We start from the raw sequence: 17,739 nt of genomic DNA, 5'->3' as shown, positions 1-17,739 counted from the left end.
CAACAGCATAATAACCTTTAAAGTAAAACATTTCTTTGTTACAGCTGATAAAAATCCTGCAATAACTCTGCAGTGTGTCTATTTCCTGCTTTCATGGAAACAGACATATTGTTAACAGCCTGTGTTTACCAATTATCTCTTTGCTGTGGCAGTCAGCTGACACAGCTGAGGGATCAAATTAAAACTTTAGGGGGTATTAGACAGGCTAAACTCTCTAAATACATACAGGGTGCCTTTCTCCGTTCTCCTTCTGTCCTTTGCAAGAATTCAGGTCCAGTTTAAGACACACAGAAGGTAAAACATTGCCCCCAAGACAAATGATGGCTTATCTGAAAATATGTGTTACTAAGACCTGTGTTTTTAATATAAGAAATAGAGAGAGACAGATACTGTTGCAGACCTGTAAGAAGCGACCTGGAGTTCCTCTTTAGATTGCAGGGGGTGAGGCCCAGAACCATCAGGGCTTTTTAGTACAGAAACCTAAAATTCCCTACTGAAAAAGCTGTGCCAAGTACAATATTGCCGGCTATGCTGCATCCACATCGACCAAAAGCAGAGCTGCATGCGTGTTTTTCTCAAAAATGTGTGTGTGCTGCAACCTCAATGCTTACAAGCAAAGGCACAAATACATAGCAGCACAGCAGGGAAGGCAAATACAAGTGTGCCTGCTTTTATTACGTGTATTTTGTACTCTGCTGGATGCTCTAATTCTACTTTGCGCTGAACTACTTATTTATCTATGGCCTCCACTATTGTTCGTTTTATATTCTGTACAGGGCTGCGGAAGAGATTGACTAAAAACCACAACAAACACACCAACCTCTTCCCCTATCCCCTACACACACACGCCTTGGTGGATAGGTTCTCGCGATCACTCTCTGGGCCGTGTACAAGCGCAGGTGCAAGTGAAAGTATGCCCTGCGCAGTAACATGGAGGCGCCCGTATATGGGTTTTTCCAGCATGTACGAGCAGCCCTGTGCAACTGTGTAGGCGCATGCCCGATAGCACAGTGCAGTCACACTCGTACATGGACACACAAGTGCGTCCGCGAAGAAGAAGTGTGTCCCAGTGAGCAGCGGCGGGGTGCAAGAGGATTGGAAAATCCTCTGGACCATCCAGACTTCCCTCTACTGACGCAAGTCTCTAAACATTTCTGTTTTTTTAATCACAAGTGTGCTTTAGAGCTGGTTCACACGGACATCTGTCCAGCTTTAGGCGGCATCGCATTCGGTGGCGTTGCGGCAACATCGCGTTTGGGCTTTTCGTGGCTTTAAAGGGGAACTGAAGAGAGAGGTACATGGAGGCTGCCATGTTTATTTCTTTTTAAGCAATACCAGTTGCCTGGCAGCCCTGCTGATCCTCTGCCTCTAATACTATTAGCCATAGCCCCTGAACAAGCATGCAGCACATAAGGTGTTTTAGTGGTTCAGACTTTAAAGTCAGATCTGACAAGACTAGCTGCATGCTTGTTTCTGGTGTTATTCAGATACTGCTGCAGAGAAATAGACCAGCAGGGCTGCCAGGCAACTGGTATTGATTAAAAGGAAATAAACATGACAGCCTCCATATACCTCTCTCTTCAGTTCCCCTTTAAGTTGCAGTCTGCATTTTTCTTCCCCATAGGAAGACATTAGCCACAGAGGTTAACCGCCCCAGGGCGCTACATGCAGCGTCCAGGGTCGCCTTGTCGGATCAGAACATGCGTTCGCGCAAACGCCGGTAAAAGCCTGGTACAAACACTCCCATTCACTTGAATGGGAGCGTTTAATGCTGAGTCCCGAACGCCGGTGGGAAACGCGGGGCAGACACCCGTGTGAACCAGCCCTTAAGCTGGCTATACACTGTAAGATGTGTGGTAGGACGGGTAAACAATTTATACCCATTTCCATGATTTAAAACCTTGCACTGTTAGATATTTATTTGAAATGTTTATCTTTATTTTGAAATAAGATATTTCAGAAGAAATCTAATAAAATACTGCCTTCACTAACTTTATACAACGCAATGCAATACAGAGCTATGTGGCCATCAATTGCAAGCAGCATCTAATTATGCTAATAATGGTTTTTTTGATGTTTGTTATTCCTGTATTGTTACTGTGGCAAAAACAGATTATAGAGAAGGGGATGCAGTAATCTCAGGGGCAGCAATGGCCACTATAGCCTACAGCCCAACATCACATATTGCACTACATGCAGTCTACGCAACACACATACACACAGAGATGGAGGGAGAGGGAAAGAGACTGGCACACAGGACTGCTTGCAGGCCATGACATACACATAGGAGTATTGATAGGTGTAGTCTAAACACAGACTGACTTATATATACAAAATGTACAGAAACCCCCCTCACACCTGCACAGCTCAGATTCCTTCTTCGCCGCAGTTCGTCCGAGAGACCATCAATCTGCAGAGGCACCAGGAGCAGTATATACCCTACACCTGGGGAATATGTGATAGTTATTACACAGCATACCTTCTCAGCAATATATATTATACGGTATACTCTACACCTGGAGAGTATGTGATAGTTATTACACAGCATACCTTATAAGCAATATATATTATACAGTATACGCTACACCTGGAGAATATGTGATTATTATTACACAGCATACCTTCTCAGCAATATATATTATATACAGTATACTCTACACCTGGAGAGTATGTGATAGTTATTACACAGCATACCTTATAAGCAATATATAATATACAGTATACTCTGCACCTGGGGAATATGTGATCGTTATTACACAGCAGACCTTCTCAGCAATATATATTATACAGTATACGTTACACCTGGAGAATATGTGTTTATTATTACACAGCATACCTTCTAAGCAATATATACAGTATATCCTACACCTGGGGAATGTGAGTTTTTACACAGCATACCTTTTAAGCAATATATATATTGTACAGTACACCCTACACCTGGGGAATATGTGATCGTTATTATACAGCATACCTTCTCAGCAATTTATATTGCACAGTATACTCTACACCTGAACAATATGTGATCATTATTACAAAACTTACTTTCTATATGATACATATCATACAGTAACCTAATAAGTGATATACTATAATACAGTACACATTATACCTGGATGCTACGTGATACATATACTGTACAGTACACCTTATAACTGATCTACTATAATACAGAACATATTACACATGGATGATATGTAGAAGATATTAAAAATTACAACTTACAAATTATATACATTATACACTCCTCCTTATGTCTCCTACCTTGTCACGCACCTCCATTACCGTACACCCATCCTATGGATTTGCGTGAACTCGACTTGCCTAATCTCCCTGCTCCCCTCCAGTGACTGACTAAGCATTACCTTGTACTCATACTGTGCTCCGTGATCTGGTTTGCATGTATTCATGTATTGTTTTATTGCTGTATATCACCCCTAAATATTGTCTGTAACCCTAACTAATGTACAACGCTGCGTAATATGTTGGCGCTTTATAAATACTATAAATAAAATAAATAAATACACTACACTGGATGATATGCAATAGATATTACATAGTACCCATTATAAGTGATAAATTATACAGCAGCGGACCTAAACCTTTTTTGCTCCAAGGACTACATTCCTGCAAAACTATTTTTCCACAGAACGTGAGGAAAGCAACAGTGGGGAAGAGTTATGTGTATAATAAAACATAATAAAGTACATAACTCATCAGAATCACCTTTATTCGCCAAATACACCGATTGTCGTACCTGGAATTATTTGTGCTTGCATGGCAATGGCAGTAGTGTATATGACAGACATAGCATTGACAGCCTTGAGAGATTATTATTATTTAGTATTTATATAGCGCCGACTTATTCCGCAATGCTGTACAAAGTAGATTGTCTTGTCACTTAACTATCCCTCAGTGGGGCTTACAATCTAATCCCCACCATAGTCATATGTCTATGTATGTATCATGTAACGTATATATTGTTTTCTAGGGCCAATTTAGGGGAAGCCAATTAACTTAATTGTATGTTTTTGGAATGTGAGAGGAAACCGGAGTACCTGCTGGAAATCCACACAGACACTGGGAGAACATACAAACTCTGTGCAGATAGTGCACTGGCTGGAACACGAACCAGGGACCCAGTGCTACAAGGCAAGAGTGCTAACCAGTGTGCCACCGTGCTGCTCCAGATAAACATTGATACAAGCATGAGAAGCATACATTTAGAGCAGCTGTGCCCAACCTAAGGCCCGCGGGCCATTTGCGGCCCGCGAAGCAAACTTTTGTGGCCCGCGGAAGTATCCTGAGGAGGAGGATCGGGGATTGTGTCATACTATGTCAGAGGTTTACACAGCGTAGTCGCATTCTCCTCAGTAGTGCTGTGATAGTTAGAGACCCTTATCCATTGGTTGCTGCAGGAACCACCCTACAATAGGAATCAGCCGTATTCTTATTGGAGGAAGGTTCCTGCAGCAACCAATGGGCAAGAGTCTCTAACTATCACAGCACTACTGCAAAGAACGCGAGAAACCTATGACGCAATCCCCGATCCCACTCTTCAGCACAAATTTTTGCTTTGGCTCTCCTCTCCCAGATGAATTGCCACTGTTCCGGCCTCTCAACTCAGGGGACAGTGTGACATCACACCCTACCAGCCTGTGAAGCTGAAAAAAAACTTTGCTTCATGCTGACCTTCACCCGTGGCTAGGCCGCAGCAACTAATTGAGACCACGGCTTCTGCTGAATAGTAGGCCTCAACTACCCTCAGCTCACACAGATTTGTGCTGGGCGGGGGGGGATCACCAAGAAAGCCTCTACACACGCACCCAGATATCCCAGAAAATGGGCATCAAATGATGAGTACAACAATTGTTTGTTTGCCGTTTTCTTTCCTTTTCCAACACCATGTTAACTGTTGCTAGAAAAATGTGAAGAGTTATATTTAAATTTTGTATGTATGTGTTCCGGACCGCAAAATTTATCTTAATATGTAGTGTGGCCCTCTGGCAAAAAAAAGGTTGGGCACCACATAGGGACTAGCATTAGGTACTCTAAAACCACTAGGGTAAGAAGCAATAGTGCAGAGGAGTGCTTGGAAGTTAGAAGTAGTCAACTAGGGAATTATGCTGTCCAAGGGGCTTGAGTGGCAGGGGGGACTGGAGTTCAGCAAGAGGACTGCTTAGGGGGAAGAAAGTACTCCTGTGCTTGGTAGTGTTGTAACTGTGGTCCGATGGGAGGAGCAACTGCCTGGGTGCGAGGGGTCGTGCAAGATCCTGGTGGCCTTCGTCTTCATTCTAGAAGTGTGGAGGAGGTCTAATGGAGGTAGGGGCGATCCAACGATCTTTTCCGCTGTGCTAATCACCCTTTGAAGTTTGTGTTTGTTGCTAGCAGTTGCTCCTGCATACCAGACAATGACAGAGGAGCAGAGTTAGGATTTGATGGTAGCGGTGTAAAAGCTGGTACAGCTTTCGTGGCAAACTGCATTTCTTCAGCTGGCGCAGGAAGAGTAACCTCAGCTGTGCCTTTTTCTGAAGTTTGGTGATGCTCTACCCCCATCTTAGGCCGTTATGGTTATGCCAAGGAAACAAATGCATGGTACCCAGGAGACCTCAGTCTCATTACTGAGGACTGGGTATAGGGTAGAAGGGCGTTTCCTGAAGTCCATAATCAGTTCAACAGTCTGACATGTTGAGGATGAGCTTGTTGTCCTTGCACCAGTTGGAAATATCATCTAATTAAAACATTTTATATTACACACTTAATTTCTGTCATTATACTCTAATATTCCCTTAACCTCCCTGGTGTTATGATTATTTCCATTTTTGGGGTCTAAAAGCCATGCAATTTTTTCACAAGCTTTTAGACCCTAAAAACAACAACAACAAAAATACCACAGAGAGATCTGCAGCAACTCCAGCATATAACTCACTCAGGCACGGGATTACCGCTCTGGGCTGCGGATTTACGTCCCGAGCCTGACTCGGGACTACCACTAAGGAGGTTAAAATACGACAGTATTTTCAGCCTCTTTAAAGGGGAACTGAAGTAAGAGGTATACGGAGGCTGCCATATTTATTTCCTTTTAATCAATACCAGTTGCCTGGCAGCCCTGCTCGTCTATTTCTCTGCACTAGTATCTAAATAACACCAGAAACAAGCATGCAGCTAGTCTTGTCAGATCTGACAATGTCAGAAACACCTGACCTGCTGCATGCTTGTTCAGGGGCTATGGCTAATAGTATTAGAGGCAGAGGTTCAGCAGAAGGGCCTGGCAACTGGCATTGCTTACATGGAAATAAATATGGCAGCCTCCATATCCCTCTCACTTCAGTTGTCCTTTAAAAACGCAATTAGGCACTGTGCTTCTAAATTAGGCCCATTTTTAGGTGCAGGTGAGACGAGTCACTGCTCAGGAAGAAGTGGCAGAGAAGGGCGCTGTGGGTCCATGCAGAGTGTGCAGCTCAGGGGAGAAGCAAATCACCTCTCCAGAATTCAGCAACGCACACAGCACATCTTTAACCTAGGTCCTGGTCTCTGTAGTGGCACCAGTGTCTATCATCACATAATGACAGTGAGTTACGGGCCCCCAGATGTAGCCCTCCCTCCTCCCCAGTATAGGTAGCCAGACGTGACCCCCACTGCCACTATAGTTAGCTAGAAGTAGTCCCCTCCTCCCCAGTATAAGTGGCCAAAGGAGCCACAAGTATTAGCGCCCCTCCAAGGCTGTGGAGTCGGTACAAAAATCTTCCGACTCCAACCCCTTAGTTTATGAAACCACGACTCTGACTCCAACTCCGACTCAGAGTACCCAAAATGGCTCCGACTCCTTAGTCTAATACTTAACAGGGCTGTGGAATTTGTACAAAAATCACCCGACTCCTGACTCCGACTCCTCAGTTTATGAAATCAACGACTCCGACTCCCAACTCCGGGTTCCCAAAATTGCCCCAACTCCGACTCCACAGCCCTGCCCCCCTCCCCCAGTTGTGCAGAGTGCTGAGCGGAGCAGTAGGAGTGACCTCCTTCTCTAGGATCCAGTGATGGACACGCACAATACATCTTTCTACTAAGCGTCTTGGTTTCCATGGCTGCAGCAGCATCTATCATTATGTAACCTGCCAATGACCTCGGAGCAAGAATGTCATCTTCATATATACTTCATAGTACATAGGATACCTTCAGTATTCTGATAATTTAGCACATTAATGTAATACCATACGCAACATGTGTACAGAGTTTGTATGTTCTCCACGGAAACAGTATAATGAGGGGCACTATAATAAGGGGTCATGAAAAAAACAGCCACAGCTACTTTTAAAAGTCCATGCCTCCTGCAAATGACATGCAGGGGTTTCTTAAGATCCAAAAAACATTTTCAGGCGTTCATTGAGGTACAAAAAGTATTTGCAGGGTTCCTCCAGGTTAAAAAGGTTGAGAAAGGCTATTATAGAGGTACATTTTTTATGTGTTCTTTACTGTTACTTTTCACTTTTTAAATGAAATACAGCATATGTTGCAATTTATATCAAACTAATTACATGAGAATTTTACTGTTGCGTTTCTATAACATGAACAAATTCTGATGACTTCCTCATTCATAAAAGTGCTGTGGATTTCCACACTTGCTCCACCATCTCGCTCGGCAAGTTCCTGCTGTCCCGCGGGGAAATATCAGCGATAAAGACGGTGGATATTTCCTTCAATTTATCAGGCATCCGATGTCATAACATACTTGCAAAATCCGCTCCTTCACAAATGTTTTCTGTTGGTTCTGAATGAAGAGGTCTTTCACTCACGCAGCCTGACCTACTTTTTCCCCTGAAAACTGGATGTGTGCTGGAATGCGGTGTGTGTAAAAAATAAAGGTCTTTAATAATTATTACAAACCAGGTGACATCAGATTTTGTACAGTCTTGGCGTCTGTCTCCTCTCCATGGTGGCATTGCACGCAGGGCTGAGAGTTCTTGGACCGATGTCTGATTTGTGTCATTCTGACCTGAGTGATGCTTCTGTGCGTGGCCAACGCCAACATCACACATGAAAGCAATTCCGCAATGCTGCGCCTGAAACATATGCTTTTATTTTAGGGCTGCCTGTAAAGAGCCCAGCAAAGTCTTCCTCGGTTTATTTGAGGGGACGGGGCCAACATTAGTGGTTAAACTCTGCTGACCCAAGTGTGTTTCCCAGCCACCCACATAGCAGACATGTCTGTAGCTGCACTCGTCTACCCGCCCTGCACGACAGAAAACAAATCTCTGTGGCTGCGATCCGCTATCTGTCCTGCACTAGAAAAAGCTGTGCTGTCACTGTGATCAGCTATATGCATGTAGGGTGAGTATAGGAAAGAATCAACCCATTCTAAATATTCACATTTTGTTGCTCTGCAGCCTGAAATGAAGACACGCAAGTGTTTCCAAGCTGTATTTACTCAGTACAAGCTGGAACAGCCAAGTTAAAGATAGAATAGCAACAATTCGGAGGGAAAAATAAAAAAACACAGAAAAAGGCCCAGTGCACACCAAAACCGCTAGCAGATCCGCAATATGCTAGCGGTTTTGGGAGCTGATTTCAGAGCGATTCTAGGTATGTTTAGAGAAGTTTTCTAAACATACCTAGCGGTTTTGCGTGCGTTTTTGTGTAGCAGATTACACATATTGTTACAGTAAAAGCTGTTACTGAACAGCTACTGTAACAAAAATGCCTGGCAAACCGCTCTGAACTAGCGTTTTTCAGAGCGGTTTGCGTTTTTCCTATACTTTACATTGAGGACGAAACGCTTCCGAAAACCGCAAACGCGCAGCAGGAGGCGCGTTTGCGGCTTGGCAAAAACCGCCGGTGTGCACCATCCCATTGCAATACATTAGACAAGCGTTTTTAGAGGCGGATGCGGCCGGCGGATCGCTCCAAAAACCGCTCGGTGTGCACTGGGCCTTACTGAGATGGATAAAGGATCATTGCCCTCCTAAACGCAATGAGGTTTATGTAATCACCTTGCTTCAACATTATCCAACAAACAAATCTTCCATGTATAATCAACTGTAATCATTTTGATAAGTTCTGCATAAAACAGCTATTTCAAGAGCATTCCAGTGCTTGGTAGGGCAAGTGAAAACAATCAATCATCTAAAGGTGGCAAGGCACTGTCAAAACATCTCAGGAATAAAGTTATGGACAAGCACAAGTAAGACAAAAATACAAAGGGGAAAAAAAAGATTCAATTTTAAGAATTGTTACTACTAGGGCCAATCCCAGATCAGGAACTAGGTGGAAGAGTGGGGAGTGAAGGAATCTGGTCTGAGATGCTAACAAGAGGTCTATGGTAACTCAGAGGCTGTTACAGGAAATCACAGTGGTCATAGTCTGCATGTGACATATTCAAAAGAAAATAAGGTGTGGCTCAAACTAGGAATGACCTTACTTGTTTACTGGCTGCCAAAATGTGTACTGACAAATTTAAATGGGCATAGTAAATTCATATTGCATCAGCTTGCCAGAATGTGCAGGGTCTTAAACTAACTCCACTACTGTGCTCAGCAGGAGTTGGCCCACGCAAAATACTTTGCATCTCAACAGGGGGCAGCATGTAGGCCTCCCATGCCCTCACCCTAACAGTCTCATAGTGGTCATAGTCAGCATGTGACACAGTAACACAAGTGCTCCATAAATAAGGCCTTGCCTGGGAGGGCTGCAAGAAAAAAAAAATCTACTTTGCTGAAATTAACTTTGCAGACTCTGAGATGAACGGAAAAATGGTATGGTGGTTAAATGAAACCTAAACAGAACCACACGTTGGAGGAAAAAATCTGCTCCACATAACTCACCCACTCTCAGCAGATTACCGATGGGATCACCAGCTACAGATGAAGTCCTGCTTTCTCTCTGACTACAGCGGCGCCTCATGTGATCTGGCAGCACGTAACAGGTCACATGAGGCACCGCTGTAGCCATTGATACAAGTTGCTGTAGGGGCGGATAAAGATCTAATCACTGGAATGTTGAGAGTAGGTGAGTGAAGTGGCGCTGCACATCTAGGGAGGGGGAGTGCGAGGAGGGAGACATTTGGGGAGGGGAGCCGCTTCATGAAAGAACCATCCCTGTGTGTGGATGAACCCTTCTCTTGTTCCTGGATAATTGCAACAGAGTGGTGAGCGCTGTTGTCCTTTTTCTACGAGACCAAAAGAGAACCATCTGGCCTCAGCAATAAAGGGTACGTAGCCAATCCAGGTCACTATCCAGAGAAAACCATACCTACAGTTAAGCATAAAGGTCACAGTATCCTGTTTTAGAGGAGTTTTTCTGTGCAGCATGGGCAGGGATATTTGTCACGATGCAAAAAGTAAGTCCACTAACAGTCACAATCCAATATGGCTGAGCTTAAAAATACTACAAAGTCAAGAAGTGCAAAGTTGACAAAGAAGTATCCAAACAGACTTAATGTTGTATTTAACATTCAGGGTTCCTATACACTAATTTAACGTCAAGGAATGAAAGCTGCCGCCACATTTTCAGAAGAAAGGACATGGTTTGATGGAGGGTTTAAGAAAAGGTTGATATGTAACGATCATAAGAGATAGTAAGAGGCTGGAGGAATAGTTGAGAAAAGGGAAGGTAAGTGAAGGTTAGGAGAAGTAATGTTGGTGGGGGGGGGGGGGAGAGATAGATTAGAGGTAAGTGAAGGTTAGGGGAAGTAAGGTTGGGGGTGGTGGTGGAGGGATAGATCAGAGGTAAGTGAAGGTTAGGGGAAGTAATGTTACAGGGGTGGTGGTGGAGGTTGGGGGAATGGTTCAGGGGGGGGGGGGGGGGGAGGGATGGATCAGAGGTAAGTGAAGGTTAGGGGAAGTAAGGTTGGGGGGGGGGTGGAAGTTGGGCAAATGTAAGTGGGGGTCAAGAGCCACATTATGTTCAGGGCCTATTTGTGTTTTCAGATCTGCCTCTATTGTTTTTCCTTAAGCAACACCACCTCTTAACTCTGTGTACAGTACCTGTGTCTTCCCTTCCCCCAGGGTTGCCACTCGGCAAGCATGCCGATACAAATCCGCAATTAACAAGCGGCAGCCGAATAATTGTACATTCTGATCTTCTGCCCTCTGGTCATTTGGCATCCCAATTAATAAGTAGCTGAAGGGCTAGAGATGGCAAGGTGCAGTCATTCAGGAACTGCTTATAGCAAGTTTCCTGAGTACAGACTGTGTGCATATCACAGGGGATAGGGAGAGTGGGAACAAGCTCCTGTGTGAATTAAGAATTAATGGAGTATGAGATGGAAGAGCATGACGTCCAATCAGAGGCTATCAAAGTTTAGGCCAATTAGCACTTAACTATGTTTATTGGAAATGAACATGGTTGCATGATTTACACCTAACAGCTATCATCAGTAATCACCAGGGCAGTGAAGTTGGTACAAAAATCATCCAACTCTCCAGTTAATGAAATCACTGACGCCGACTCCTCGACTCAAGCTCCTTAGTCTAATACTGTACTTAGTCTTAAGGTGGCCATAGACTGGTCGATTTGCCATCAGATCGACCAACAGATAGATCCCTCTCTGATCGAATCTGATCAGAGAGGGATCGTATGGCTGCCTTTACTGCAAACTGATTAAGAATCGATTTCACGTGATTTCCTGTTAGGGCTTCCCTCGTCGCCATGGCAACCATCAGAATTATGTCATCCACGTCATGACGTCAGGGGGAGTCCCAATCCACCCCTTAGTGCAGCCTGGCGGTGATTGGCCAGGCGGTGCAATGGGTCTGGGGGGGCCCTCGGTGATCGAGAGTAACACACAGCTAGCAAAGTGCTAGCTGCGTGTTTAAAAAAAAAAAAATTGTCAAAAAAGACCCACCAGGGGCTGAGCAATCCACCGTGGCAGTAATGGACGAGCTGAGCTCGTCCATACCGCTAAGGCGGTTAATACTTAACAAGGCTGTGAAGTTGGCACACAAATCATCCGACTACAACTCCTCAATTTATGAAACCACCAACTGACTCCAGGTACCCAAAAATTGCTCCTACTCCACAGCCCTGGTAATCACAGTGCTCAAATTGTTGTTTTTTTCTGTGCGATATGGATCCTTAGTAGTTAAAAACCCATTTTACAATTTTAATCACATGACCATGTGTTGAGGTGTTAGTTTAAAGGGGCCCATACACTGAGTCGATTAGCGACCGATCGATCGAAATCGATCGCAAACCGATTTCGATCGATTTCAATCGATCTGACATGCTGGAAAATCTATGTTGATGTGTTGAGATTGCTTATCATTTTGCATTGGACCCAATGGAAATCTGATGGCAAAAAAAATGATCGATTTTCAATAGATTTCATACTGAAATCTATTGGAAATCTGTTCCTAGTAAAAAATGTTCCTAAACACATTAGATAGATCATAAATCTATCTGATGATCTATCTGCTGCTAATCTAACGAGTGTATGGCCACCTTAAGGCTCCTTTCACACTGTGCACATAGCATTGTCATAAGATCGCAAAGGGGCCAAAGTCGCCACTGTAAACGTACTGCATGCTGTGCATCACCCTGGCGGAACACACTGCATACAATGTGATAGCCCTATACGAATCATTGTATCGCATTGTGGGGCGATAATATGGTCCATCGTGATACAACAGACATAGGGCTTGATTCACTAAACCGTGATAACTTAAAGCACAGCCGCGTCAGCGTTTTTGTGCACGTTTTCGCGTGCAATCGCAAATTTATGCATGCAATCACAAATTTACGAATTTGTAAATTCGCAATTGCACGCAAAAATTCACGATTGCACGCAAAAACTCGAAAATGCTAGCGGGCCGTGCTATGAGTTATCACTGTTTAGTGAATCAAGCCCAAAGTGTTAAAGGAGCCTCAGGCTCTGTGTGAAGAGTTGCCTCTGGTTTGATTGCATCATCGTGCAGTTCAGAATTCAAGCAGGTATGCACAGACTGAATCTACTGAAAGAGAAGGGCTGTCTCTGTGTGTGCGTGTGTGTGTAACAGCATGGGACAAACATAATACTGCATACATAATACTGCATACAAATCGGGGATGAAACCATGCTGGCCAGGTGAGGAGAAGCGGGGACCCTCTGGCACACAAATGCATGGTGGTCCATTGGGTGGGGTTTACTTCAAGCCTACACACAAGGCAGAAATGGTGAAAGGATGGCACATGTACATCTAGTTATTATGATAAATAGGATAACCCTTGGGTGTCCAATCATATAGGTCCATTGAGGACATTGGCAAAATGGACGTCAGAAGCGTCAGCTGTGGCCATGTACAACCTGGCTCTGTGAATAAATATTTCTGCTTGTAAACAGTAGGTATTGTCCAGTTGCTGATTTTTTTGTCCTGTTTACAAATTTAAATTAGCATTAAAGGAGTACTGTAGGGGAGTAGGGGGAAAAAATTTTGAACTTACCCGAGGCTTCTAATGGTCCCCCGCAGACATCCTGTGCCTGCGCAGCCACTCACTGATGCTCCTGCCCCCGCTGTTGGTTCACTTCAGGAATTTGCGACTTTAAAGTCGGAAAAGCACTGCACCTGCGTGGCTGTGTCCTCGCTCCCGCTGATGTCACCAGGAGTGTACTGTGCAATCGCAGACCGTACTGGGCCTGCGCAATACACTCCCCAGGTGATATCAGCGGGAGTGAGGGCGCGGCCGCAGTGGTTTTCCGACGTTAAAGTCGCAAATTCCGGAAGTGAACTGGAGGCAGGGACAGGAGCATTGGTGAGTGGCTGCGTGGGCACAGGACATCTGCGGGGGGACCATTAGAAGCCCCAGGTAAGTTCAACTCCTTTTTCCTTCTATCTCCCTACCGTAGTTCTTTAAAGATTTATTTACCACGACTTGACAATGGGCTCGTATGTACAGTTTTTGTTCATTTTGGAAATTCTCTTAACGCCCTCTGTTGGCTGAGGCTGGTAGTGCAGGGTTCTGCTATGTGTTCCACTGGTACATCCTGCGGAGATAATTAGATATGGGATTTAATAGCATGAGTGTGGTGCTCCCACACTGACCCAACAGCAAGCACGGTCTCCCCATCCCACAGCCGCCAGTATCGTCACTACAGTTTAAATCTAATTCAACATTTTTTTTTTCCCGCTACATCTGGAGAGAATGGGGACAAGTTGGGCAATTTTAGATTCGTTTTCATGTAAGGCCAGCACAATAGTGTTGCTGTTCAGGCCTCTTTCACAGTGCAAAGTTAAAGTCGCACGTTAGAAAATGTTTCAAGGCAGACTAACGCACAGTAATACTAAGTCTGTGCGACATTCACAGTGCACATGTTGCGTTTGTGTGTACCGTTATTAGAAAGTGCTGCATGCTGTGCGTTATACACCTTATTAGCTGCGTTAGACTGTTTGCACATGCTCAGTAATGACTTGGAAGCATACTTTTCATTGCCTGTATGCTCTACTGTATGCGACAATAACAGGGCATTAAGTTGCGTTGCGACTTTTTAGGGGGCGTTGCGTTGTAATTTGTGTTGCGACTTTAACGTCACATCAAACTGCAACGTCCTACTGTGAAAGAGGCCTCAAATAGCAGATTTTCTTGTATTGGAAGATCTTACCTTCCATTTCCTGTGCTTTTTCCCCTGCATCTGCTCACAACTTGATTAAAAAGGATTAGTTGCACTTTATAGAGGAACTTCAAAAAGCCAAGACCCCCTTTCTCATGAGAAATCTTTACCTTTTCTCCCCTCCCACAGTGTGTTGTCATTGCCAGTTTCCTGTCTGTGAACCACATTGCACTGCGGGAGAAACCAGCTTTTGCCAGCTGCAAAGCAAGCCGTATCTCCCTCAATGCATTTATCTATCTATCTATCTATCTATTATCTATCTATCTATCTATCTATCTATCTATCTATCTATCTATCTATCTATCTATCTACTGTTTAGCCATCACATTGTTAGTGGGTGCGTTTTATAGGTAAGTTAAGAGCAGGGCAGTTGGTGCTGTTTTTTTCCCCCTTCACATCTGCCAGCAGTAAACATGATGACCTAAAGGCTCATATCAAGTAAGAATTGTGGGTATTTGGAATAGTCAGGGAGGATTGATAGGACATGCAATTAGGAACAGTATTTTTAAGTTGGGGGTTATGGCAATAGTAGTAAATGTCAGGGAATGTCTTAAAGGACACCTGAAGTGAGAGGGCTATGGAGGCTGCCATCTTTATTTGTTTTAAAGAGAACCTGAGGCGGATTTTCTAAATCTTAATAGGACACAGAGGCATGTTCTGTGCACAATGACATGCCTCTGTGTCCTTCTGGGGCCGCCGTCAGTCCTCCCTGGGCTCTGCTGTGCCCCTTGAAAAACAGTGCCGGGCTACCGACAATCTGCTTGTGGCTACTGGCTAGCCTTCTGTTTACCTGCAACTTGGCAATCACTGTGAGCCTCCCCCATTGCATGGCTCCCGCCTCTGTCCCGTCGCTCCCCGCCTCCGTAAGCTTCCTCACATTGAAAAGCAAGCTGCGGCCCAGAAGTACTTTTAATAAAATGAAGCGCTCATGCATGTGTAAGCTCACAGGGGCAGGGCTCTCTCTCCCTTTTGTGTCTTGGAATTCATTATACATTTTATTCATCATGTTACCTGTGTCACTGTCATTATCAATTCTGTATTTTGTCACCAATTTTGTATTTTGCATATTGGTGTATTCCATTTGTCTGTATTATGTACCCCAGTGCAATGGAATATGTTGGTGCTTTATAAATCAATAATAATAAAATAATGGAGGAAAAAAGGGTGTATGCAAGTGGCTTTGTTATACACTGACCTTTCTTGCACATGCACAGTCCAGAGATACCCGTACATGGCACGACTGTGGACACAAGAAACTTATTCAACAAGCTCTTTTGAGAGCGCCAGCGCTGCAAGGGTGGGCCGCAGAAGGATCCAGGAAGCATCGCGACTATCCAGAGACTTCCTACTGCTGAGGTTAGTATCCAATTTTTGGTTTATATTTTTCTTCAGGTACACTTTAAATTACAAAATGCAGTTGTACTGTGAGTCCAATCAATGTTACACAGGCAACGGAACGCTCTAGAAATTATTTACATTACCTTTAAGTGGCACATCCGAGCAAAAAAAAAAAAGAAAAAAAAAAAAAAAGAAAGGATCTACTTACCTGGGGCTTCCTCCAGCCTATCTGTCCATTGCCACTACTCCGGCGTCCAGGGATCCCCTCCGTTGCAGATGGAGATGATGACCTCGCCAGGCGGCATCTACTGCACCTGTGCGAGTGTGCTCCCGTAGGAGTACTGCACCTGTGCGAGTATGTTCCCGTAGGAGTACTGCACCTGTGCGAGTATGTTCCCGTAGGAGTACTGCACCTGTGCGAGTGTGCTCCCGTAGGAGTACTGCACCTGTGCGAGTGTGCTCCCGTAGGAGTACTGCACCTGTGCGAGTGTGCTCCCGTAGGAGTACTGCACCTGTGCGAGTGTGCTCCCGTAGGAGTACTGCACCTGTGCGAGTGTGCTCCCCTAGGAGTACTGCACCTGTGCGAGTGTGCTACCGTAGGAGTGCTGCACCTGTGCGAGTGTGCTACCGTAGGAGTACTGCACCTGTGCGAGTTTGGTCCCGTAAGAGTGCTGCACCTGTGCGAGTGTGCTCCCCTAGGAGTACTGCACCTGTGCGAGTGTGCTCCCGTAGGAGTGCTGCACCTGTGCGAGTGTGCTGCCGTAGGAGTACTGCACCTGTGCGAGTGTGCTACTGTAGGAGTGCTGCACCTGTGCGAGTGTGCTACCGTAGGAGTACTGCACCTGTGCGAGTTTGGTCCCGTAGGAGTGCTGCACCTGTGCGAGTGTGCTCCCGTAGGAGTGCTGCACCTGTGCGAGTGTGCTCCCGAAGGAGTACTGCACCTGTGCGAGTGTGCTCCCGTAGGAGTGCTGCACCTGTGCGAGTGTGCTCCCGTAGGAGTACTGCACCTGTGCAAGTGTGCTACCGTAGGAGTGCTGCACCTGTGCGAGTATGCTCCCGTAGGAGTACTGCACCTGTGCGAGTGTGCTCCCGTAGGAGTGCTGCACCTGTGCGAGTGTGCTCCCGTAGGAGTACTGCACCTGTGCAAGTGTGCTACCGTAGGAGTGCTGCACCTGTGCGAGTATACTCCCGTAGGAGTACTGCACCTGTGCGAGTTTGGTCCCGTAGGAGTGCTGCACCTGTGCGAGTGTGTTACCGTAGGAGTACTGCACCTGTGCAAGTGTGCTACTGTAGGAGTGCTGCACCTGTGCGAGTGTGCTCCCGTAGGAGTGCTGCACCTGTGCGAGTGTGCTCCCGTAGGAGTACTGCACCTGTGCAAGTGTGCTACTGTAGGAGTGCTGCACCTGTGCGAGTGTGCTCCCGTAGGAGTGCTGCACCTGTGCGAGTGTGCTCCCGTAGGAGTACTGCACCTGTGCGAGTTTGGTCCCGTAGGAGTGCTGCACCTGTGCGAGTGTGCTACCGTAGGAGTGCTGCACCTGTGCGAGTGTGATACCGTAGGAGTACTGCACCTGTGCGAGTGTGCTCCCGTAGGAGTGCTGCACCTGTGCGAGTGTGCTCCCGTAGGAGTACTGCACCTGTGCGAGTTTGGTCCCGTAGGAGTGCTGCACCTGTGCGAGTGTGCTACCGTAGGAGTACTGCATCTGCACCGAATGTTCCTGGCTACGTGGGAGCTACCGCACGCTCACGCAGCAGATGCCGACCTGGCGAGGTCACCATTTCCAACGGAGGGAACCATGGGACACTGGAGCTGCGGTGAGGGACAG

At 45.5% G+C, this 17,739-nt stretch overlaps 1 protein-coding gene across 3 annotated transcripts in view; it reads right to left on the bottom strand.

The window, feature by feature from the left end:
• PTCH2 (patched 2) overlaps positions 1-15,964 on the bottom strand; it is a 91,836-nt gene extending 75,872 nt beyond the window's left edge. For 2 of the 3 annotated variants that reach the window (XM_068239517.1, XM_068239521.1), the window contains exons 1-2: positions 15,774-15,964; positions 2,359-2,445 (exon numbers count right to left, since the gene is read on the bottom strand). The gene's annotated coding sequence lies outside the window, so the exon portion shown is untranslated. The remainder of the gene's footprint in view (positions 1-2,358; positions 2,446-15,773) is intronic. The other variant, XM_068239518.1, reaches the window with a different exon arrangement.
• Positions 15,965-17,739: the final 1,775 nt, after the last annotated feature.

Source organism: Hyperolius riggenbachi, chromosome 6 (assembly GCF_040937935.1).
Source record: "Hyperolius riggenbachi isolate aHypRig1 chromosome 6, aHypRig1.pri, whole genome shotgun sequence".
NCBI lineage: Eukaryota > Metazoa > Chordata > Amphibia > Anura > Hyperoliidae > Hyperolius > Hyperolius riggenbachi.
This window is presented reverse-complemented; position numbering and strand designations above follow the sequence as displayed.